The sequence below is a fragment of the Artibeus jamaicensis genome, unplaced genomic scaffold (assembly GCF_021234435.1).
Source record: "Artibeus jamaicensis isolate MK-2021 breed Jamaican fruit bat unplaced genomic scaffold, CSHL_Jam_final scaffold_11, whole genome shotgun sequence".
Classification (NCBI taxonomy): Eukaryota; Metazoa; Chordata; class Mammalia; order Chiroptera; family Phyllostomidae; genus Artibeus; species Artibeus jamaicensis.
The window spans coordinates 1,745,871-1,771,946 of NW_026522027.1; positions in this window are offsets into that span (position 1 = coordinate 1,745,871).

Here is a 26,076-nt window from a genome sequence, read left to right on the forward strand (position 1 = left end):
TTCTTTGTCGCAAACACAAATGATCACCATTTTATCAGGACAACTAGGGATCTCTGTGGTGATGACAGACCTAAGTCCGAGTCACTGCAGAGGACAGTGCTGGCATAAGAGGGTAATCCTCTCAGGGACACGTGCCCCCATCATCCTTGCTATTATTGTAAGTGTACCCTACAGGCCAGTAGAATCAAATTCTCCTGAGAGCTTGTCAGGTGCAGAGTCTCTGACATACTGCACCCAGTAAGAATTGGCAGTTTAATAAAACCTGGAGTGTTTCCCTATGCACAGGAGAAAAAGAGAAATGGTTCTAGTTTTACATCAAGGAATCTTACTCTGAATGGGAACCCACATTAGCAGGACACCTGCTGAATGTGCATTTTTAAGGTGTCTCCAGGATGTTGCAATGTTTCCAAAATTTCACAAGTTGTCCAATGCATAGCAGGGTTTCCTATCCTTGTGACAGGGTTTTTTTTTGGGGGGGCGGGGTGTAGCTCAAGATGACCTGGTTTTGGCTCAAGACAAATGTGAAAGAGAGAAATTTGACAAAAGCTACTGTGCACCTTATAGGGAGCCATGAAGAGTGCCTGAAACCTGGACAACCCAGGCTTGTGCTTTTCCAAAAAGCACAACTTTCCATGAAAGTTGGTGTTTGTGTATGTTATATGCCTGTGTGTATGTGTGTGGTTCCTCAGGAGTTCTCAGGGAACCAAAACATAGAGGAACAGTACTAGTAAGAACGGACAGGGTGGCACAAATGAGGGAAAATACTGGGAGAGTCTTATGCACATACTCTGTTCCCAGCTCTCATGACAAGAATGGTAACCTTGCCCCAAAATAAAGGTTATTGCACAGGTAGGACACAAAGCAGATTGCACCATCCTGGACAGAGGTGCCTGTAAGCCTTACATAACCTCAAGCTTCTTTCAAAGAGGCAGCCACAGAGCGGACATCATGGGGTCTCTTTCAATCTCTACTCACAGAGGATTTGTCCACTGTCAAGGGCTCCTGCTGGTTGGTAAGTAGGAGACAATTCCTTGGTGTAGACTAAGGATCTGACACAGAGATTGGAGGGGATCTGCTGAAGAGACCAGTGCTCTGAGAGGAGAAGGAAGGCTTCTGATTGGATCTGAAGCTAAAGAACAAAAGAGCAGAGTAGCATGAAAAAGGGAGCTGAGCAAGAGGAAAATCTCATAATCTGGAAGTGGTGACCAGCAGGAAAACCTCAATTGCTGCTCTTTTTCTATTATTCATCATTGAATATTAAATTATGAAATCTGAAAATAATAATAATAATGATCTATTTCGGGAACACATATTTAACCAGGAACAATATTTAACAAGAACAATATTTAACCAGGGGTGCTAGACACTATCTCTACCACAAACCTCAGAAATTGATAAATAAACCCCAGGAGTCACTCATTCACACTATTTACTTCCAAGCTGTTGCAGTCTCTGGAGGTACAAAATCAGCAAAGCCCTGCTCTCAACGAGCGCATGTTTTAGGATGAACAGAAGGACAAGGAAAGATGTAGATGTGATGTCAGGCACCCAAAATTGCCATAAAAAAAAAACAAACAAACACAGAGAACTGGGGCAAGTCAGAAAGTGAAAACAGAATCTTTAGAGAAGGTGGTCAGCAAAGGTGTCTTTTAAAGACTCTCCTGAGTATGGGAAACTGGAATGAGACAAACACCTACAGAAGAGTATTTGAAACAGAAAAAATAACAGTTTCAGAGGTGCTGAAGTAATGGCAGCCATGCTGTTTACCTTGACTATGGGAGACACACACTCACATGTAGGCTAAGGCTGAAAGATAATGAGACCTTCTCAGGATTCTGGCCTCATCTTTTGATACAAAAACACAGATATAAGTATAGATCTTTTTTTTCTATTTCCTAGTCTCAGTTTTAAACTTCTGGGGTATGTACAGACTAGCCCAACTCTCCATTGTGTTGACCACTGCTGCCAAAGAGAAAGCTGTGCTTCTATGTATATGCAGTACGCCTCCTGATTCTGCAGGCATCTTCTAGTATGGGGGGATGGCCCACATAGAAATCATGTAATTGGATTTATTGACTTAAGATCAAGGCAGCATAGAATAGGACCTATACACAGGGAATGAGAGATCATAAACCAAGATGATTCTTCACTGATAGAGAAGATCACTATGAATGATGTAGGAATGTACACCTTGGTAGAGCTTTCCTTCAAGAATAAACAAAAAAGAAATAGGATCCAGACAGTTTAATGTACACAGTGAGTAATTGCTCTCTGACCTCTGGGTGTTGTATGGAGTGATTTCAACTTCACTCACAGGACTGATTATTCTGAACTCAACCTCATTTCATTTTGATTCTAGTTGAATTTTATCATTTAATGCAGGATACACAGAGTGAAGACAAACTTCATCAGATCTCACTTCTCTTCCAACTTGAAGCCCTACAGACAGTCACTGCAAACAGAAGAAATAGCTCAGCACAGGGAGACAAGTCTCAGTCAGTTTAGTGCCCTGAGAACTTTGAATGAAACATGTGCACAACCAAGAACTTCATGCTCCCAAATTCTCAACCTGATCCTCTCAGATTCTTTCCTCTTTCAGTCAAGGGCACCTCCATCCTTTCTATGCTCAGGTATAAAATCTTGGCATTATTGGTGATGCCTTTCTTGCTCTCACAGTCATCTCTAACCAATCAGAACATCTGCAGTCTGTTTCCAATGTATAGATAAAACCAGAACACTGAGCTGTGACCCAACATTCTTTCTACAGGAGGTAATGTAATAGTCTTCTAACTGACCTTTCTGCTGTTTCCATTACACAAATAAAATCAATCACACAAGAAAAATACCTATAAGTATTTAGAGATAAATTCTTTTAAAACCCATGTCAGGTCATTTTTTGTTTCTTTGTTTGTTCCCAAAGGCCTCCTGTCACTTGCATCTCAATCACAAAAAGTTCCAATTATTCCACCAGGGTTGAAAATGTCCCACATTAGTGCTGCTCAAAGTGCTCATCCACATTTAGTGTAAAGATTATTATGGAACTTTTCACCAGATTATCAAGGAACTTAGTGCTTTGGTTCAGAAAGCCTTTCAGTGAAGATCATGTAAACTAATATAAACAGAACACTAAGTGATGTAGTTGGCCTACTTTCTGACTCAGGCTCTTTAATTTCATATAAATCACTATTTGAAAACACTGCCCTAGAAAATCTGGTTCCTGTATATATGTTTCCTGTCATTCTTTGTATCTCATCTATTCTGGCTACAGTGGTTTTCTGACCTTCACTATGGCAAGCAACCCCTGGTCCAGCTCTACTGCAGAAGCCATTCTCTCTTCCTAAAATAAACTTTTCCAGAAATCTCTTTGACCCAGTTGTCCCTGTTCCATATCTTCCTCCAATGTCACATAGTCATGACAAATTTTCCAGACTATCTCACATATGAAAATAACCTGAAACCCACCCATTTTTGTCCATCTATCATTTTTATCCTGTAGAGAACCTATCACCATCTTAAATGCTGCTTGTTTATTTTTTACAATACTTTATTTTTATTTATTTTTAGAGATAGGAGAAGGGAAGAGTGGGGAAACACATCAATGTGCGGTGGCCCCTCGTGTGTCCCCTACAGGGGACATGGCCTGTACCCCAGGCATGTGCCCTGACTGGGAATTGAACTGGTGACCCTTTGCTTCACAAGCCCATGCTCTATCCCCTGACCTACACCAGCCAGAGCAGCTTGTTTATTTTTTTGATCATTTTACCTCATCACTGAAATATCAGCAGCATTGGCCTGGGAGCTGTCAGGTTAAATTTGTGTCCCTACATCCTCTATAATTCTGGGCAGATTGTGAGCTAATTGTTTAAAAAGGCATTAACTCACCAGTTAAAAATTGCACATTGTAAAGTGAGTAAAATCTCTTCAGTTTTAGTTCATATAAAATGTGAATGATTCTAGCACTGTTATCTTGTAGGAATCAGTGAAGGAAGGACCTCCATCCTGATATCAATGGTGATGTAACACAAGATACTGAACTTAAAATTTTGCATGACTGGCACAGTGAATAACCTGAAAACAAATTCAACACAGTGAGAAATTATTATTTGTTTTCACAGGGTGCTAAAGACACACAATAATGGGTGAAGTTCTCTGGAGAAGGCACACTGGGATGCTTTTAAAGGTCTGTACTCCTGGGTTATTATGACTCTACTCAGCCTCTGGAAGGGCCCTGATAAATATGCACTCTTCTCTCACTGTGTTTTGGAGATAAAGGCCTTACAGTGGAACTGTTCTATCACAAGCACAAGACCCTGCTGACCTTCTCTGTTGTCCTCTGTACCTGCCTACACATGCTACATGGATTAAACACATAGATCTGTGTTTCTACTTTTTACTGAGTATTGAGTCTCTGACACACATCCTACTTGGCACGTGTGGTCTTTTTCCTCTCTGACGTCACTGATAGATTTTTTTCCTTTCCTCAAAAAATAGCAATTTATTAAACACAGGGTTGTTGACTGTCTACAAGACATGATCTACATATTTTGAAAGGCCATTACAGTTTTAAGAGCATATTACATTTTTCAGAGGGCAATGTCTTTACAATTAATTAAATAACATGGTCACTTCATACTCTTTAAGGACAAACTCATTACTTTCAAATACATAAGTATGGAAATTTTATTTTATTTTATTTTATTTTTTTTTAATTTTATTTAGTTATTTTTCAAGTACAGTTTTTTGTCTATTTTTCCCATCCCAGCCTCCCCTGCCCCTTGCTCCCCACCTCCCTCCCATTTCCTCCCCCCCCCCTTAGTTCTCGTCCCTGTGTCCTTCCTATTTGTTCCTCCAAATCCCTCCCCCTTTTTCCCCTTAACTTCCCTTCCTTCTCCCCTCTGGTCACTATCCCCTTGTTCTCTATTTCAGTGTCTTTGTTTTTGGGGGTTTTTTTTTTCTGCTTACTTGTTTGTTTTGTTGTTTAGCTTCCTGTTAAAGGTGAGATCATATGGTATTTGTCTTTCAGCACCTGGCCTATTTCACTCAGCATAATGCTTTCCAGTTCCATCCATGTTGTTGCAAAGGGTAGTAACTCCTTCTTTCTCTCTGCAGCATAGAATTCCATTGTGTATATGTACCACAATTTTTGGATCCATTCATTTACTGATGGGCACCTAGGTTGCTTCCAACTCTTGGCTATTGTAAATTGTGCTGCTATGAACATTGTGGTGCATAGGTTCTTTGATATTGATGTTTTAGGATTCTTAGGATATAATCCTAGCAGTGGAATTGCTGGGTCAAAAGGCAGGTCGATTTTTTATTTTTCTGAGAAAAATCCATACTGTTTTCCATAATGGTTGTACCAGTCTGCACTCCCACCAACAGTGAACTAAGGACCCCGTTTCCCCACAACCCCTCCAACATTTGTTGTTTGTTGCTTTGTTTATGATAGCCATCCTGACTGGTGTAAAGTGGTATCTCATTGTGGTTTTAATTTGCATCTCTCTGATAGCTAATGATATTGAGCATCTCTTCATGTGTCTCTGAATGTTCTGTATGTCCTCCTTGGAGAAGTGTTTGTTCAAGTCCTTTTCCCATTTTCTAATTGGGTTGGGTGTCTTCTTAGAGTGGAGTCGTGTAAGTTCTTTGTATATTTTAGAGATTAAACCTTTGTCTGAGGTATCATTGGCAAATATGTTTTCCCATACAGTTGGTTGTCTTGCTAATTTAATACTGTTTTCTTTAGCCATGCAGAAGCTTTTTATTTTGATGAGATCCCATTTGTTTATTCTTTCCTTTACATTCCTTGCTCTAGGGGACATATCAGTAAAGAAGTTGCTGCGTGAAATATCTGAGATTTTCTTGCCAATGTTCTCCTCTAGGACTTTAATGGTGTTATGACTTACATTTAAGTCTTTTATCCACCTTGAATTTATTTTGGTGTATGGTGTAAGTCTGTGCTCAAGTTTCATTTTTTTGCATGTAGCTGTCCAGTTCTCCCAACACCATTTGTTGAAGAGGCTATCTTTACTCCATTTTATGTTACTGCCCCCTTTGTCGAATATTAATTGACTGTAGAGAGTTGGGTTGATTTCTGGGCTCTCTGTTCTGTTCCATTGGTCTATGTGCCTGTTTTTATGCCAGTACCAGGCTGTTTTGATTACAGTGGCCTTGTAATACAGTTTGATATCAGGTATTGTGATCCCCCCCTACTTTGTTCTTCTTTCTCAAAAGAGCAGCTGCTATTCGAGCTCATTTATGGTTCCATATAAATTTTCGAAGTGTTTGTTCTATGTCTGTGAAATATGCCATTGGTACTTTAATAGGTATTGCATTGAATCTGTATATTGCTTTGGGTAGTATGGACATTTTGATAATGTTAATTCTTCCAATCCATGAACAAGGTATATGTTTCCATTTGTTTGTGTCTTCCTTGATTTCGTTCTTCAGGGCTGTGTAGTTTTCTGCATACAGGTTTTTTACCTCCTTGGTTAGGTTTATTCCCAGATATTTTATTTTTCTTTTTGCTATATCAAATGGGATTTTTCTCTTTATTTCTGCTTCTGCTGATTCACTGTTGGAATACAAAAATGCCTTTGATTTCTGGATATTGACTTTATAACCAGCTGTTTTGCCAAACTCATCAATTAGTTTGAGGAGTTTTTGGGTAGAGTCTATAGGATTTTCCATGTACACTATCATGTCATCTGCAAACAGTGACAGTTTTGTTTCCTCCTTTCCTATTTGGATGCCTTTTATTTCCTTTTCTTGCCTGATCGCTGTGGCTAAAACTTCCAATACTATATTGAATAGAAGTGGTGAAAGTGGACACCCTTGTCTTGTTCCTGATCTTAGTGGAAAAGCTTTTAGTTTTTTCCCGTTGAGTATGATATTGGCTGTAGGTCTCTCATATATGGCCTTTATTATTTTGAGAAATGCTCCTTGTATTCCCACTTTGCTGAGTGTTTTTATCATAAATGGGTGTTGTACCTTATCGAAAGCTTTTTCTGCATCTATTGATATGATCATGTGATTTTTGTCTTTGCTTTTGTTTATATGATGTATTACATTTACTGATTTGCGAATATTGAACCATCCTTGCATTCCTGGGATGAATCCTTCTTGATCATGGTGTATGATCTTTTTGATATGTTGTTGGATGCGATTTGCCAATATTTTGTTGAGGATTTTAGCGTCTATGTTCATCAGCGATATTGGCCTGAAGTTTTCTTTCTTTGTTGTGTCTCTATCTGGTTTTGGAATTAAGATGATGCTGGCTTCATAAAAAGAATTTGGGAGTTTTCCATTCTTCTGAATTTTTTGAAATAGTCTGTGGAGAATAGGGGTTAGCTCTTCCTTAAATGCTTTGTAGAATTCTCCTGTGAAACCATCTGGTCCGGGGCTTTTGTGTGATGGGAGTTTTTTGATTACTGCTTCAATTTCTTTTGCTGTTATTGGTGAATTTAGATTTTCTGCTTCTTTTTCACTGAGTTTTGGAAGATTGTATTTTTCTAGAAATGTGTCCATTTCCCCTAGGTTTTCAAATTTCTTGGCATACAGTTCTTCATAGTAATTTCTTACAATCTCTTCTATTTCTGTGGTATCAGTTGTAATCTCTCCTTTTTCATTTCTGATTGTGTTTATTTGTGTCCTCTCTCTTCTTTTCTTGATGAGCCTACTTAAAGGCTTGTCTATTTTGTTTATCTTCTCAAAGAACCAACTCCTGGATTCATTGATCCTTAAAATTGTGCTTTTAGTTTCTATGTCATTTAATTCTGCTCTAATCTTGGTTATTTCCTTCCTTCTGCTTGCTCTGGGCTGTCTTTGTTGTTGTTCCTCAAGTTCTTGCAGGCGTAGGGTTAGGTTGTTTGTTTGAAATGTTTCTATATTCTTTAGGTAGGCCTGTATTGCTATAAACTTCCCTCTCAGGACTGCCTTCGCTGTGTCCCATAAGTTTTGGGTTGTTGTGCGATCATTTTCATTTGTTTCCAGAAATGTTTTGATTTCTTCCCTAATTTCATTCTTGACCCATTCATTGTTTAATAGCATACCATTCAGTCTCCATGTTTTTGGGTGCTTTGGGTTTTTTTCTTTGGGGTTGGTTTCTAATTTCAGTGCCTTGTGGTCAGAGAAGATGCTTGGTATGATTTCAATTTTCTTGAATTTGTTGAGGCTCCTTTTGTGTCCTATCATGTGGTCTATCTTTGAGAATGTTCCATGTACATTTGAAAAGAATGTGTATTTAGCTTCTTTGGGATGAAGGGCTCTATATATATCAGTTAAGTCCATTTCATCTAGGGTGTTGTTTAATGCCACAATATCTTTTTTGATAATTTGTTTGGAAGATCTGTCCATTTTTGATAGTGGGGTGTTCAAATCCCCTACTATGATTGTGTTGCTGTCAATATCTTTCTTGAAGTCCTCTAAGATTTTCTTGATATATTTGGGTGCCCCTATATTTGGTGCATATATGTTTACAATGTTAATGTCTTCTTGGTGGATTCTTCCCTTGAGTATAATGAAATGACCTTCTGGGTCTCTCTTTACAGCCTTTTTTTTGAAGTCTATTTTGTCTGATATGAGAATTGCTACCCCAGCTTTTTTTCTTGTCCGTTTGCTTGGAAAACTTGTTTCCAGCCTTTCACTTTTAGTCTGTGATGGTCTTTTGTCCTGAGGTGAGTCTCTTGTAGGCAGCATATGTGTGGGTCATGCTTTCTTATCCATTGAGCTATTCTGTGTCTTTTGATTGGAGAATTTAATCCATTTACGTTTAAGGTTATTATTGATAGGTACTTATTCATTGCCATTTTTGTACCTGTGTTCCTCTCTGTCTCCCTCTTATCCTTCCTTCCCTTAAAGCAGTCCTTTTAGTATTTCTTGTAGAGCTGGTTTGGTGGAGGCATATTCTTTTAGACTTCTTTTGTCTTGGAAGCTCTTTATTTGGCCTTCTATCTTGATTGAGAGCCTTGCTGGGTAAAGTAGCCTTGGTTGTAGGCCTCTGGTTCTCATTACTTGAAATATTTCTTGCCATTCTCTTCTTGCTTGAAGTGTTTCCATTGAGAAGTCGGTAGCTAACCTTACTGGGGCTCCCTTGTATGTTATTTCTTTTTTCTCCCTTGCTGCCTTTAAGATTCTCTGTTTGTCTTGGAAGTTTGCCATTTTGATGATGATGTGTCTTGAGGTGGGCCTCCTTGGGTTCCTCTTGATTGGGACTCTCTGTGATTCCTGGATTTGTGAGACTTTTTCTCTTATCAAATTAGGAAAATTTTCTCTCATTACTCGTTCAAATACGTTTTCTATCCCTTGTTCTTCTTCTTCTCCTTCTGGTATTCCTATTATTCGGATATTATTACGTTTCATATTGTCTTGCATTTCTCTTAATCCCTCTTCATTCTTTCTGAGCCTCTTTTCATTTTCTTGCTCTTTCTGTGAGATGCTTTCTACCCTGTCCTCCAACTCACTAATCCTATCCTCCGCTTCATCTATCCTACTTTGGAAACTTTCTACTGTGTACTTCAATTCGGAAATTGTATTCTTCATTTCCTCTTGTCTCTTGCTGATGGTTTCCATTTCCTTTTTAATGTTGCTGTAGTTTGCAGAGAGATCATTATAATTTCCCTGTAGTTTCTGGTAGCTCACTGTGAGCTCTTTGAGCTCTTTGAACTTCGTAATAACCAGTGCTTTGAATTCACTGTCTGATAGTTGATCAGCGTCTATTTCATCTAACATTCTTTCTGAAGTTTCTGCTTTTTCTTTCATTTGGGGATTGTTTCTTTGTCTTCCCATTGTTTGAGACTCTTCTTGTTAGTCTCTGCTTCCAAAATTGATCTGTTCTGAAACACTGGTTTTATGGTGTAAACTTCTGTGGTATGTTCCTTGTGAAGTTCAGTGGTACAGACTCCTTGAAGTTTCTTGATGTTCTTCGTCTCCACCTACACTCACGCTGGTCCTCGCACTGGTCTCTGCGTTGGTCGCCTACCACTGCTGAATGTCCCGGCTCTAGTAGCCGCCTCCTCAGCACCCAGGCCCGTTACTAGGGCAGTGGCACAGAGGCTGGGAATGTCCTGGCTCCCGTATCTGGCTCTCTCTGCCGCCCAGGGCCGTCACAGGGGCTTGGAGTGTCCCGGTTTCCGTACCTGACTCCCCCGGCGTCTAGTCCTGTCTCTATGGCAGTGGCACAGAGGCTTAGAAAGTCCCAACTCCCGTACCTGATTCCCCAGTGTCCAATCCCCTTGCTATGGCAGCAGCACAGGGGTTGTGACCCTCTCAGTTCCCGTAGAGGGATCCTCTGCCACCCCGGGCTGTCTCAGGGGTTTGGAGAGTCCCGGCTTCCGTACCTGACTCCCCGGCGTCCAGTCCCGTCGCTATGGCAGCGGCACAGGATTTGAGAGCTTCCCGGCTCCCGTAGCTGGCTCCTCAGCTGCGTCACAGGGGCTTGGAGAGTCCCAGCTTCCGTACCTCCCCGACGTCCAGTCCCGTCGCTATGGCAGCGGCCCAGGATTTGAGAGCTTCCCGGCTCCCGTAGCTGGCTCCTCAGGGTCAAGTATGGAAATTTTAAATAAAGATGATTATTTTCTTGTTTGAGAAGAACATGATATTATGTTAATAAATGGCTTTATTAAGGGAAATTTTTTTATCAAAAATGAGTCATATTTTTACAAAACTATTGTTTACATTAAAGATAAAGCAATTATATTCAAAGCCAAAATGATTATGAAACAAACCAAGAATACCAATTTCCAAGCTAATTTACTTATAAAGAAAGAAAAAGCTCATACCGCATACACATGAGTTAACAAAACGGAGTCAAGCTAACAACTAAGCACCAAGTCAAAACACAGTTCATTGCCAGCATTCAGAAGCCCCTGTGTGTGCAGTCCGGGCCACCATCTACTACCTGAAACTTAAAGTGACAATTTCCTGAATTTATGTTCTTCTTGATTATTTATTTACTTCAGTTTTTCAGTTACACTAAATCTAAGGATTAGAAATTAGAGTTTGTCTTTTCGACCTCCCAATAATGCATATCCCACACCAAGTGCCAACTTACCCTCAATCTGCCACTCTCTACTAAGCTGGGTCAAGCTCATTGAAATGAGAGTCATTCTTCTTTACCTGTGTTTTTATTGGGATAAAATACACATGAATGTAATTTGCTGTTTTGATCATTTTTATGTGCACAATATTTTGCAGTCAAGTACATTTATAATGTTGTGTATCCATAACCACTATTTATTTCCAGAGTGATTTTGTTCCTTAAACATTTCAGGGCAATCTGAAATTTTCAGATATTTTACTCAATTTTTAATTAAACCACAGTATTTAAGACACAATCATTGTTACCAGTTTGTAACACATCACCTAAAATGATAGTTTTTATTTTATTTGTTTACTTTTTTAAAATTTTGTTTAGTTATTTTTCAAGTACAGTTTTCTATTTCTCCCATCCCAGCCCACCTCGCCCCATGCTCCCCACCTCCCTCCCATTTCCACCCCTCTTAGTTCTTGTTCTTGTATCTTTCATACCTGTTCCTCCAAATCCCTCCCCTTTTTTCCCCTTAAATTTCCTCACCTCTCCCCTCTGGTCACTGTCCCCCGCTAAAATCCTCAACAAAATATTGGCAAATCACATCCAGCAGTATACCAATAAGATCATACACCATGACGAAGTGGGATTCATCCCAGAGATGCAAGGATGGTTCAATATTCGCAAATCAGTAAATGTAATTCATCACGTAAACAAAAGCAAAGACAAAAACCACATGATCATATCAATAGACATGCAAAAAGCTTTTGATAAGGTACAACACCCATTTATGACAAAAACACTCAGCAAAATGGGAATAGAGGGAGCATTCCTCAATATAATAAAGGACATATATGAAAGACCTACAGCCAACATCATACTCAACGGGCAAAAACTAAAAGCTTTTCCACTAAGATCAGGAACAAGACAAGGATGTCCACTCTCACCACTCCTATTCAATATAGTATTTGGAAGTTTTAGCCACAGTGATCAGGCAAGAAAAAGAAATAAAAGGCTTCCAAATTGGAAAGGAGGAAACAAAATTGTCACTGTTTGCAGATGACATGATAGTGTACATGTTCACTTGTTTTGATTGTTGACTCTCTTACTGATGCCTTCATTTTCCCTCTTGGCCCCACCTCTACACAGTGCCCACTTCTTTCCTGTGACCATGACTGCATGGTTGTCTGAGTCTATGGGGTATGTATACATATTCTTCAGTTAATTCTATCATCTTCTCTTCCCCAGTTCCTCCTCCCTATTCTTCTGACAGCTGTCAGTCTTTTCCATGTGCTTGTGCCTTTGTTTCTATTTTGTTTATTAGCTTCCACAAATAAGTGAGATCATACGGTATTTGGTTTTTTTCTGACTGTCTTATTGCACATACAATAACAGGAGTTTATTCTAAGAAGTTTCAAACATCTATTCAGAAAATAGTTTTTCTCACAAGTGTGGTCTCTGGTCAAAAGACAGTTTCTTTTTTTGAAGAAGAAGAAACTTCGGATTGTTTCTGACAGTGGCTACACCCATCTGCATACTCACACTGAGCCCTTGTTTATGTGTCTATTGGTCACCTGCATGTCCTCTTGGCAGAAGTGTCTTTTCAGGCCATATGCCCATTTTTTAAACTGATTGTTTGTCTTCCTGGTGTTGAGGTGTATAAATTCCTTATGTAGACTGAAAATTAATCCTTTATCCAACATAACAATGCCAATATGTTTATCTATTCAATGGGTTCTCTTTCATGTGCAATGGTTTCTTTTGCTGAGCAGAAGGTTTTTATTTGATGTACTTTCATTGGTTGATGCTTTCTTTCTTTTCCCTGCCCTGAGACACATCAGAGAAACCGTTGCTACAGAGATACCTGACATTTTACTGCCTATGTTTTCTTCTAGGATATTTAGGGTTTTGTAACTTTCATTAAAATCTTTTATTCATTTTGCGTTTATTTTCTGTGGTATAAGTTGGTGACTTATTTTCATTGTTTTGCATGTACATGTTCAGTTTTCTCAACACCATTTTTTCTTTTTTTATTTATTTATTTTTAATTTTTTATTGATTATGCTGTTACAGTTGTTCTATTCCCCCTTTCATTTCCCTCCACCCTACCCCCCATCCCCACCATTACCCCCCTTTAGTTTATGATCATGTGTCTCAAGTCCTTTAGATTCTATATTTCCCATGCTATTCTTGCCCCACCATCTATTTTCTATCTACTGTCTATGCTACTTATTTTCTGTACCTTCTCCCCTCTTCTCCTCCTCCCACTCCCCTGTTGCTAACCCTCCTTGAGATCTTCATTTCTATGTTTCCACTCCTGATCTAGCTGTCCTTTTAGTTTGCTTTCATTTTAGGTGTAGTTGTTAATAACTGTGAGTTTGTTGTCCTTTCACTGTTTATGTTTCTTTAACTTATTTTTCTTAGATAAGTCCCTTTAACATTTCATAGAATAAGGGCTTGGTGATGATGAACTCCTTGAATTTAATCTTATTTGAGAAGCACTTTATCTGTCCTTCCATTCTAAATGAAAGTTTTGCTGGATAGAACAATCTTGGTTGTAGGTCTTTGGATTTCATGACTTGGAATACATCTTTCCAGACCCTTCTTGCCTGTAAGGTCTCTTTTGAAAAATCCGCTGACAGTCTGATGGGGAATCCTTTGTAGGTGACTGTCCCCTTAGCTCTTGCTGCTTCTAGGATTCTCTCCTTCATTTTAATTTTGGCTAATATAATTATGATGTGCCTTGGTATGTTCCTTCTTGGGTCCAACTTCTTTGGTACTCTCTGAGCTTCCTGGATTTCCTGGAAGTCTATTTCCTTTGCCAGATTGGGGAAACTCTTCTTTATTATTTGTTCAAATAAGTTTTCCACTGGTGACTGTTCCTTTCCCCCTTCTGGTACCCCTATAATTCAGATGTTGGAGCATTTAAAGATGTCCTGGAGGTTCCTAAGACTCTCCTCATTTCTTTGAATTCTTGCTTCTTGACTCTTTTCTGTTTGGCCATTATTTGCTTTCTTCTGGTCCACTCCATTGATTTGAGTCCCAGTTTCCTTTTCATTGCTATTGTTGCCCTGTGCAATTCCATTCATTTCAATCAGTTTCGCCTTCATACATTTGTCTAATTTGTGGGTATAATCAACAAGTTCTGTAAGGATCTTGATCACCAGTGATTTAAACTGTGCATCTGAGAGTTTTGCTATTTCATCGCTTAGATCTATAGGTTCTGGGGCTTTGAGATCTTCCTGCACCATTTTTGGTCTGTTCGTGCCCTTTAAGTGTGAGAAGCGGCGCCTTGGACTCCCAGGTTGCTGGGTTGTGACTCTGTATGTGGGGGCGTGGTCAGAGCCGGGAAATGGCGACCCCCTCTGCTGTTTCTCACTGCTGGGTGAGCAGTGCCTTAGGTGGTTCACCTGGGCCGGGCCACTCAGAGTCGCTGGGTTATGACGCTGTATGTGGAGGTGGGGTCAGAGCAGGGAAATGGCGGCGCCCTCCACTGCCGCCTGCCGCTGGACCCGCCGGGCCCCGGTCCAACCGCCCACTCCCTCACCTGTCCACCCGCACACAAATGCGCGACCACAGTCAACACGCAGCACAGCTCCTCCGCTGTGTCCCCCACGGTCGCTCCCCTGGTCGCTCGCTCGGTCGCTCACTAGGTCCAACCCTGCGCCTGGATTCCGCACCTCTGGATTCCGCGCACCTGAGTCTGTCTGACCGAGTCCTCCTGTGCAACCCCGCTTCACCAGCCGCTGGTTTCGCCCCTTATCGGTCAGGCTGAAGAATTTGTTGTTAACGGACTTCCAAAAAGTTCAATTTTCCGTGTTTTGACTATGTTTTCTGTTGCTAATATTTAGTTGTCTCTAAACTTGGTTGTGTGAGAAGGCACGGCACATCCACCTATGCCTCCATCTTGGCGGAAGTCCTTCAACACCATTTTTTAAAAGGACTATCTTTACTCCATTGTTTGCTTTTGTTTCCTTTATTAAATATTAGTCTTTCACATACAGGTGGGTTAATTTCTGGGCTCTCTTTTCCATTCCATTAATTCATCTGTCTTCTATTATGACAGTACATCCCTGTTTTGATTAAAAGGTCCTTGTACTATAGTTTCATTTCAGATATTGTAATCTCTCCAACTTTGTTCTTTTTTTCTCAGGCTTTCTAAAGCCATTTGGGTTTTTTCATTTTTGGTTTTATATACATTTTTAGAATATATGGTCTAGAAGTGTGAAAGATGCCATTGTTGTTGTAATAAGAATTGCATTAAACCTATACCCAGATTTTTTGAGTAGCCTGGACATTTACATCATGTTAATTCTCCCATTACATAAATATGGTATATACATCCTGTTATTTATATCTTTCTTGACACAATGTCCCTTTCTTTCTCAATGTTCCCTAGTTTTCACAGTACAGGCATTTACCTCCTTGGTTACATTTTTTCCAGTTACCTTAGATTGTTCCTGTTGTTGTTTCTGTCGTTGCAATAGTAAATGAGGATGTTTTTCAGTTTCTCTTTCTGATAGTTTATTATTGTTCAATAAGGTCGTTACCAATTTCAGAATATTTTTTTTCAATTTCAGAATATTAATTTTGTATTCTGCTACTTTGCCTAGTTCACTTATTTGATCTAGACTATTTTGCAGGAGCTTTAAGGTTTCTATTCACGATACCAAGTTATGTGCAAATAATGAGGTCAGAGGCAAGGTCCAACCCTCTCTTTACATGGTGTCACCTCAACAAAGGCAACCACTTTTCTGCAGAGGTGAAGATCATCCTCAGGTGACCTTTAAAAACTTAACTGTGGCCCTGGCTGGTGTAGCTCAGTGGATTCAGCTCAGTCCTGCAAACTGAAGGATTAAGTTTTGATCCCCAGTCAGAGCACATGCCTGGGTTGCAGGCCAGTTCCCAGCAGGGAACCCACAAGGGGCAACCATACATTGATATTTCCCTCTCTCCCTCTCCCTCTCTCCTTTCCTTCCCCTCTAAAGATAAATAAATAAAATTTAAAAAAACTTAACTTTGGACTGTGAGTGGCTGAGTTGTCAGAAGTTGCATGGTGCCCCTAGATCCCAAGCCTGCTCTCTCTGTGTCACACCCTCTGTTTCTCCACAGACCCTGTGACAGTTCCAACACTCTAGCCTGCAACCCCACAGTCACAGAGCATAAGGACACTGTGCTGCTGGCTGCCACACAGTTGTGAGCTCCTCTCAGGTTTTTATAACAGTGAGAGCCTGAGGCTCTTTAAGAGGATGAAGCTGTCCTGTGTCTACAGAACATTCACATAGACCTTGTCAGGAGAAATGATGTGTGAATCATCAGTGTGATGGCGCCAACCCCAGAGGTTATTTGAAAGTGAGCCCCTCAACCTTGGTTTAAAATATAAAGGACATTTCTTTCCTCACCTGCTATTAAACTCTGAATAAATCTTGGGAAATTTTTAAATAGATTAGTTGTGAAAGTGGAAAATGTTTAGAAGACTTGCATTGAGTCAAGAAATGCTCAATAATAAAAGATGACATTGTCATTTTTGTGGACTTAAGGTTACATTTTACAGGAGATCCCACCTTTGGTTGGTCTCAGATGCACCATCTTTACAGTGCAGGAGACACCTTGCCCCTCACAGGAATGACAGTTGTCATGTATTGACCAGTGGGAGCATGTGATGAGCTTCCAGATTTTTCAGTTCTGTCCTTTTCCAGGGGTCCTTTGGGGAGTACCTGGACACACAGAGTGTCCAGGTACACTCCGCAGAAGAGAAAACAAAGAAGAATCTAAAACAGACGTATGTGGATAGTAACACCCATCTTTTTCTCTCTCTTTCACTTCTTTCTCCAAATTCTAACATCTTCTTGAGTATTCTTATTTACATGGCAGTAGGATCATTTGCATAAGTTTAGCATGACTCTGTTCCTTTTATTAATAGAATATAATTGGAACCATATGTAATACTAACAAAGACTTGGTTCAAATGTCCTAGTTCAGACTGATACCCACAGAATTAAAAATAACCTCACTCTTTATGAAGCTAATCTTCACCTGATGTTTATATTGGTATTTCCTGGAGAACAGGGCATCACCGAAAAGTAGGGTCACTGCAGGTGAGATGAGAGGGTGAAGCTTTCTAACATCAAGAGGCTGTTAAAGAACCAGTGTTAAGAACCAATGAATATCTGTCTCATACACCAGTCCCATTCCTTTGATGTTTAATCTTCCTGGTGTGCCAGTCTCTGAGGAAGAGCAAAAATGTGCCTTAGTTGAGGAACTTTGCAGCTAAAACACAAAGGGCCTCCTGTTAAGGTTTTATGCAAAGTTTTGCTTCCTTTTAGCAAAACTTTGCCCACTTAGCTCACACACATTCCCATGGTTCCTTCTGTTGTAAAACCATTCAACCTTTGTATCACGGGTGTTGAGTTCTCTCTCATGGCACTATTGCATTGTTTTCAATAAAGTCTCATCTTTATTATTATCTGGTTTCGTGCAATTTTCTATTTAACATAACTTCCCTATATTAGATGGTCATGATATCTTACATAAAGTGTCCAACCTGAACGTATTTTAAAAGCTTCCAATTGTTTTTCTTATGTTTTTAAGGTTTTTTTTTAAGTTTGCAATTGTCTCCCTCTCTACTCACTTGAGATTCACAGCAGGAGATGTCCTAACTTCCCAGATTTTTCTGGAGAACCAGGTACATCAAAGCAGCCTTGCCTCAGAATCCATGAGACTTGCCAGCATGAAAGGGCACATTTCCACAGCACCCTCAGCGTCAACAGTGTTCTCATTCCATATAAGTTTCAAGAAACAAGATCACAGAGATTGAAAAGATATTCTGCCATTAACCTCAACTACTCTAGCGAACATGCAGGTCTCTGTGACATCAGCCACCCACAGGTATGCACGGAATGAGTCTTTCTCAAGCCCTCTTTGATGTGCAGCTCAGGGCACACATCATAGTCTTTATTCTTTATGGGTTATTTTTGTTCTTTTTACAAATTCCATATGCCTGTCCTCAAACCCTGCCACCAGACCTAGCAAACAGAAAACAAATCTCTTCTCTATTTCTGTTCCTTTCCTCTGGTGTATTTGGCTGAGATCCTTGGGGACCTGTCCACAGGTCAATTGTGTGTGAACACAGGTGAACACAGAGGAAAGTCATGGAGGACTGGGGTCTGCCCAGAGTTCAATGAGAAATTGTAATGCCTGGAAGGTGAAAGGGTGTTGGGCATCTGTGGTTTCCAGGAGGCCTAAAGGTGCCATGTAGGAGGGTTCATTGTGGAGGCTCAGAATGAAGCTGAATAATATGAGTGAGGGTCTGTTCTACCTGCTGCAAGAGGGGCCACTGGAGCACCTGAGGTGAAGTGAGGGTGCCATGGTAAATAAAAGGGCTTCAGGAAGACACCTGTTGGCTAGATACCCACTGTGTCTCACTAATTCTCTGTTGCCCAGGATAATTATCTTGCCTTGTAGGATTTATTCTTCTGAAGTACCTGTAAATCACTCAATGTGACTTTTGAAATAATAAGAGTCCATTACCTCTTTTTTTCTGGTCCAAAATGTTTTCTATACCCAATGTTGCCTTGCATACATTGAAATTTTTAGGTTTATGTGAATTCTCCCCCACCATATATGAAAAACTTTATTCCTTTCTGCCAATCTGTCTCTTATATTTTGATGATTAGCCAAGACAAAAAAATATTTAGAAGGTGGGAAGGACAGTACTACTATCATTTAGCTTTCACATTAGCCATGATTTGTGAGGCTACTGGGTTGTAAGCCGTAAGTTCAGTGTGAAGACAAGTGCATCATCCAGGTGACCAGTGAGTATGGTCAGACCAGCATGAAAAAAGTGCCAGTTTCTGGATTTGTTCTGATCATTTAGAATCAAATAATTGCCTGAAGAATTCAATGTGTTTTGTAAGAAAAAGAGAAGAGTTGTGAAAATACAAAGAGATTCAGAAGAATTTTGCAGAAGGGCATTGTTATCAAAATTTGTCTGGGATTAAAAATTTTAAGGCATCCTGAAGTGCCTTTTAAATATGAGTTGTCAAGAAAATACTTGGACATCAGCCATCATGCCAGTTTGTCTCTTTCATCCACTACTGTGTCTCTAGTGCCTCAGATAGTTCCTGGTAGGTTTACAGTGTGTGCTCATCACACATCATAGAATCTACGAATGAACAAGCAATGAAGAATCAATATGCTTCCTGGACACCCATACACAATATTTCTTATTGACTAGAAATATCAGGAATAACACAAAGTTACCATGACTGCAGAGGCCCTTGTAAACCTATCCTTGTGGTCACATCAGGACCTCTCTGGAGCATTCTTGCTGTAGGCAATTTAGAAACTAAATTAAGTTCAATGTAGGACTATTTGAATGATAATGAAATTGAGCAGGCAACACTCTGGGAGACTTTCTGGTCCCAATGTCTCAACAATAGAAATGGGACTGGAGTCTTTCAGCAGCGAAGAGCTCAGAAAATACTAATTAAAATGAGGAACATGTAAAAATACAATGAAATATCTGATTAAACAGTAAGTAATGATAGCATAAACACTAATCTGACACATGAATCTGGGTCACAGGGCTCCTGGTTTTACCTCAGCAGTCGTGGATAAAATTATAACACATGTGTTCAGTTACTTCCCAGAAATTAAGTTGCCCAGGAGAGGGAAGCTGTGAACACCATAGAATGAAACATTTTTATTACCAAATTCAAATATGTTTTTTAAATTTATTGTAATAAGAAGTCAAAAGTTGATATACTTAGATTGATAAAACAATGTCAATAATTTAACTGGTGTGCTAATATTTTATTTACTTTTTATCATTTTTTATTGTTGTTCACATTCAGTTGTCTCATTTTCCCACCATCACTTTCCCCCACTCCACTTACCCCCTCCTTCCATCCTCAATCCTATCCCCTTTCGCTTTGTCCAAAGGTGCTTTATTTATGCTAATTGAACACCAATTCTCTTCTCCCTGCCCCTTTCTCCCACATTACCTCTGTGGTCCCTCCCCTGTGGTTACTGTCAGTTTGTTCTTTATTTTAAAGTCTCTGGTTACATTTTTCTTGCATGTTTGTAGTGTTGATTAGGTTCCTCTTATAGGTGAGATCATATGGTATTTGTCATTCACAGCCTTGCTTATTTCACTTAGCATAATGCTCTCCAGTCACAGTCCTGCTGTTGTGAACCACAGGAGGTCCTTATTCCTTCCTGATGTTTAGTAATCCATTGTGTAAATGTAACACAGTTTTTTAATAAACTGATGATGGATATAAGACTTAAATATACATGATACCATACAAATCATAGGGGACAGCAAAGGTAGGGAAATCTCATATATTCTACGCAACAATATTTTCACAAATATGTCCCCTAGAGCAGGGAACACAAAGGAAAGAATAAACAAATGGGAGCTCATCAATATAAAAAGTTTCTACATGGCTAAAGAAAACATAATCAAAAGAAAAGGGAACCAACTGTATGGGAAAACATATTTGCCAGTGACTTCTGGGCCAGGGTTATTTTCTCCAGCATACATGAAGAGCTCACAGGACTCTACTTCAGGAAGACAAGCAATCCAGTTAAAAGGTGGGCAAGAACCTGAGAAAACACTTCTCCAAGGAGGGCATACAGAGGGACCCAGAGACATATGAGAGAATGCTCAGCATCACTAGCCATGAGAGAAATGTTTGGTAATAAATTGGGTGCTCAATAACTTTAATTAGTGACTAGATGTCCTAAATTGAGCTTTCACTTTCAATCTTATCCCTGACCTGATAAGAATAAGGAGTGACTTTTCATTCACAGAGTTTATGGTCTTGGGGACACCTGACTGTTGTTCCTGAATCCAACTGCCTTGGTCATAATGGCCTGGGAAACAAGAAAAAATTTTTTTCTTGTTCCTCTCCTGTGCTGAAAGGAACAGGAGAAGCCAGAATGTGTGGTGGCTACCATCTCAGAGGGGCTAAGGTTTCTACAAGAACCTTTCTTCCCCTAACAGGACACACAAGATTCCTGGTGAAGGATTCACCTGCATGTGCTCCTGCCCCTGGGCCCTGTGAGCAGACAGGGACACAGATATGACTTATACACAACATCCCAATGTAGTGATAATGGACACACAGGGCATTTTGGGAATTAGCCTTCCAGGCCAGAACCCTCCTCCAAAAGCCTCAGAAGAATCTTCACCAAGCCCTTTCTTTGAACACTTGAAAGCACAGAGTTCTGTCTGAAACAGTATATCTCCCTGGGGGACAGTCCTTCTGACACTAAACTCATAATATTCAGGACAATGCCTGCTTATTTCTGGGCTCATCCTACACTGGTCAACATTCCTATGTAGCACCTGTCATTGGCTGCAAGTCTACCTCTGTCCTCTAGGGAGCAACAATGAGACAAACATGAAATAGACACAGGAACCTGTCTTTGAATAAGTAGATGGAGGAGACTGATTTTCATCCCCTAATTTAACAGGCCTTTCTTGGGGCCTCCCTCCTGCCTGCTTTGTCCAGTCTGCTACTTGTAGAGACTGTTAAGAAAAGGGGCTGTGTAGCAACCCTGACAAGCTCAGGGGGCCACATAGCAGGCCTTCATTTCCCTTAGAAAAGGTCAGTATTTAACTTCAGTGAGCCCTGAAGTCTTTTTTTCTTTTCCTCTTGGATAGGATAACTTTGACACATCAGAGGGATTTTCTTTGCTAGACCATTGCATGGCATAGAGTCTAGGACATGTGCATGAGACCACAGGATCTTTATGTTATTCTGTCCTCTGCACACCTCCTCTGTAAATGTAAGTTAGCCTGTATCCACTAACATAAAAAAAATTGCATTTTGCCTTTTACCCAATTCTAAAGATTTCCCTGCTATGTTTTCTCTCACCTCCTAATAGGTTTTATGCAACCTTGTTCACCATCTACTTTGATTATAATGTATAAAATAAGCTACAAAACTGATTTCACAGAAATTGAAAGCTCACTTCCAGACATATGTCAGTTTGGCTCAGATAAACTCATTAAATTGATCCATAGATTTGAATGTTTCTTTATTTTCACAGGACCTTGGAGAATCTCCTCCCTCACGGGGTTCTGTGCTGCTCTATTCCTCATGAATGGCATCATCCATGGAAGGTGAGATGACCACCAGAAAGCTGCCCAACTAGAAATCAGAGGTTCTCCCAACAGCCAGCAACACAAGAACAGGCCAAACAAATAGATATGGAGAGGGGTGGTTGACATGAAGCTGTCCCCTGAAATACAGAAATTCCAGAGGCACCCAAATTTCCCCACAGTCCTTTCTTCAGGGGACATTCGGGACACTTTCCCACTTCACACCCAAAAACTTCAGGTCCAGCAAAGACTCCTGGTTTTGCATGTTTGTCCTGGTAAGCAACAGCCAGTCTGGTGACAAATTGAAATAAAAGACGGGTCCCCTCTGCAATTATGACCAAGCTTGACACCTGCTCAAACCCAGAGTCATCTCTGAGACCTTCTTGTTGGGAGGAAATAAAACTTCAGAGCACTGAGAACATGGAAAGGACCCAGTGCCCAGCTGGGTTTCTTTGTTACAAATAGAAATAATCCAAGTTTTTTAAGACACCTGTAGCTCTCTGAGTTGTGCTGACAGTCCCAAGACCAAGTCACAGTAGTGGCCAATGTCAGCCTTATTGTGACATGCTCTCAGGGACACGTGTGCCCCCATCAGCCTTGCTATTGCAAGTGTACCCTAACAAGCTAGTTGGATCAACCTCTCCTGACAGCTGGTCAGATGCAGAGTCACCCACTGCATCTCAGAATCTGGACTATAACAAGATCTGAAAACTTCACCTCTGCACAGGAGAGCAGGAAAATTGGTTCTACCTTCATATTAAGTGATCACAATTTGAATGGGCACCCATAGTACCTGGATAGCTGCCAAATTAATTTTTAATATTTCACCTGGAAATAGAGATGTTTAAAAAGTTTCACAGGAGATCTGATGCACAAGAGGGGTGACATCATTTTGACAGATTTTTCAGAGTTAGCTCTAGAACTCCTGCTCTGAAGGGAAAAGTCTAACGTGAAAGAGAGAACGGAGGGGGAGGCTACTATATAAAAAACAGGGATCTGTGGAGAATGCCTGAAATCCAGACACCCCAGGCTTTTGCTTTGCATAACACAACATGGGAGTGCATGTTTGTGTTTGTGTGGTACTGAGAGGCCTTCGAAGTTCTCAGGTAACAAAAGTTTAGAGAAGCAGTACTGGTTACAAGGTGTAAAGGTAGCAACAATGATGGCTGAGAGGGAGGGTAATGTGCACACATCCCACCCTCAGCCCACATGACAATAGTAAACATTCCTCAGAACAAAGCTCAGTGCACAAGTAGGGCACGCAGCAGATTGCATCATTGTGGAGAGAAGTACCTGTGAGCTGCACAGAACCTCAAGCTTCTCTCGACGAAACAGCCACAGAGCAGACATCAGACACCATGGGATCCTCTTCAGGATCTATCCACAGAGGATTTGTCGACCTACAAGGGCTCCTGCTTGTTGGTAAGTAGGAGACAATTCCTGGGGATAGACTAATGATCTGACCCAGAGACTGGCTAGGATCTGCCGCGGTCCAGCCACAGGGGTTCCCAAAGGTGGGTAAGGTGTCGGCGATGGGTAACAGACGACAACACGCGTCAAAGGACAGTGAAGCTCTGTTCCATTTATTGCAAGTACAAGCAGGTTTTTATATTTTCATTTTAGGTAGTGATTAACATCTGCAGGTGTATAGCATGATCAGTTAAGCAGAAAAAATCAATACAAAGGTAACCAGGAAAAGTACAAGAATTTCCATAGTTTCAGTTATATTAAACAAAAATTGTTTTGACCAAGAGAACCATTACTCAGACAATTTGAAATAGCTCTATGTACAGAGTTTGAATGTCTTATTGTTTATTAAAGGTGTAGAATTTGGCATGGGGCAAAAAGTATGCTAGACCGAGCAGAGGTTAGGAAATTTATTATAAGGCCTTTGTGATGTCTAACTTAGCTATCTATCTTTCTGTCCAAAGTGTTTCTCTATGTACTATGGACTCTAACTTCTTGGTAATGTTATCTATGTGCTTAGTTTATAGTATCTAACAAGCTTCTCCTGTTTCTTTGCCTACTAAATTCTAATTAATATATATTCCTGTTCAAGGTAAAGGAGGGGCTGTTACTCCAACAACTTTTAGATATTCAGGGGCTATTTCATTAGAGGGGATTAACTTGGGGGAGTGCTCTAGGTAATTCTGGCTCCCTGCCATCTAATATTAACTTGTCCTGCATCTGCTTAACTGGGTCAGGGAAGGAAACATTCTTCCCCTTGGACTCACTAGACATCGTGGGCCTTTCCTCCTCTGGGCCCCCAGAAAGGGCATTATTTTGGGGGAAGACCAAGGTGGCATTTTTCTCAGTCTGACCTAGTTCTTTATCAGCTCTGAGAATGGCCATCATTTCTAGAAGATTCCAAATTAACAGAAAAGTAAATGTCAGAATACCAGGAGAGAGCAAGAACAGAATCAACACCATATATCCACTTATGCCACGTCTACCTGGCCGGAACAGGCTTCCGTGAAGTCGTAGTCCCCATGCCGTGACTTTGTCAGATGACATGGTTAGCGTTGGACGTGGCAGGGATCTACTGAAAAGACCAGTGCTCTGAGAAAAGAGGGAAGACTTCTGATTGGACCTGAAGCTAAAGGGCAAAGGAACAGAGTAGTATGAGGAAGGGGGCTCAGCTACAGGAAAATCTCATAATCTGGAAGTGGTGAGAGGCAGAAAACCCTCAGCTGCTGTGCATTTTTTGTTATTCATCCATCTGATATACTGATTAATCAAAAGCACCTGAATAATTTTACCAGGAGTGTTAGACATTTTCTTCATCATCAATCTTTGAAATGAGCCAATAGATCCCAGGATGTACAGGACACTGGGATCACGCATTCACTCAACCCCACGTATTTCCCAGCTGTTGCAGTCACTGGAGGTACAAGATGAAACAAGCCCTATTCTCATGGACCCCACGTGGTATGGAGGAGAGAGGGACAAGCAAAGATCTAGATGTGATGTCAGATACCCACAACAGTCATGAAGAATAGAGAGTAGCAGCAGGTAACAAAAGGAAGGCAGAGAATCTTTAGATAAGATGATCAGCAAAAGTGCCCTTCAAAAATGCACTTGATTATCAGATGGCATATGAGCACAGTGAAAAGGTGAGCAAGACAAACAGCTGGAGAAGAGTATTTGAAACCAAAAAAGTAAAAGCTTCAAAGGTGCTGGTTTAAAAGGGACCATGTCTTGACCTTGACCTGAGAGAAACAAACTCACCTGCAGACCAAGGCTGAGACATAAAACAATCCACTCAGAATTCAGGGCCTCATCTTTCCATCCCAAACAATAATTAATAATGATGATGCTTTTTTCTTATTTCCTAGTCTCACTCTTAAACTTCTGGATCCAGCCCACCACAGCTCATGTGAGAGTTCAGTCGATCGAAACTCTGGAGAAAACGAATGTGGTTCTACGTGTCCGCAATCAGCCTCGCGGTGCAGAAATCTTCCTTTGGTATAGGGGAATAAAGATCGAAAGTTATAATAATATTGCATATCTTTCAGTAAGTCATGGAAACTATATAAGAGGTCCTCCAGGTGGACAAGCAATAGTAAATGATGATGGGTCCTTGATGTTAAAGAATGTCACCATGGAAGATGCAGGAATCTACACCTTAATGATCCAACTACACGGCTGCCAAAAACTGGTAACATGTGGACACCTTACTGTATACCGTGAGTGATTGCTCTCTGATCACTGGGTGTCAGGTGGGGTAAATTCAACTTCACACAAAGGATTGATATACCCTGGACACTACCTCCATTCCCCTTGGCATTTGGATTCAGGGTAAATTTTAGCACTTCATGCAGGACACACAGAAAATGCAGACACTCAGTTTCCCTCTCAAATTTAAGCCTTGCAGACTGTCAATACAAACTGAAGAATCAGTTTGATGGAAGTAAGTCAGCAGGTGGAGACCAGACTAATT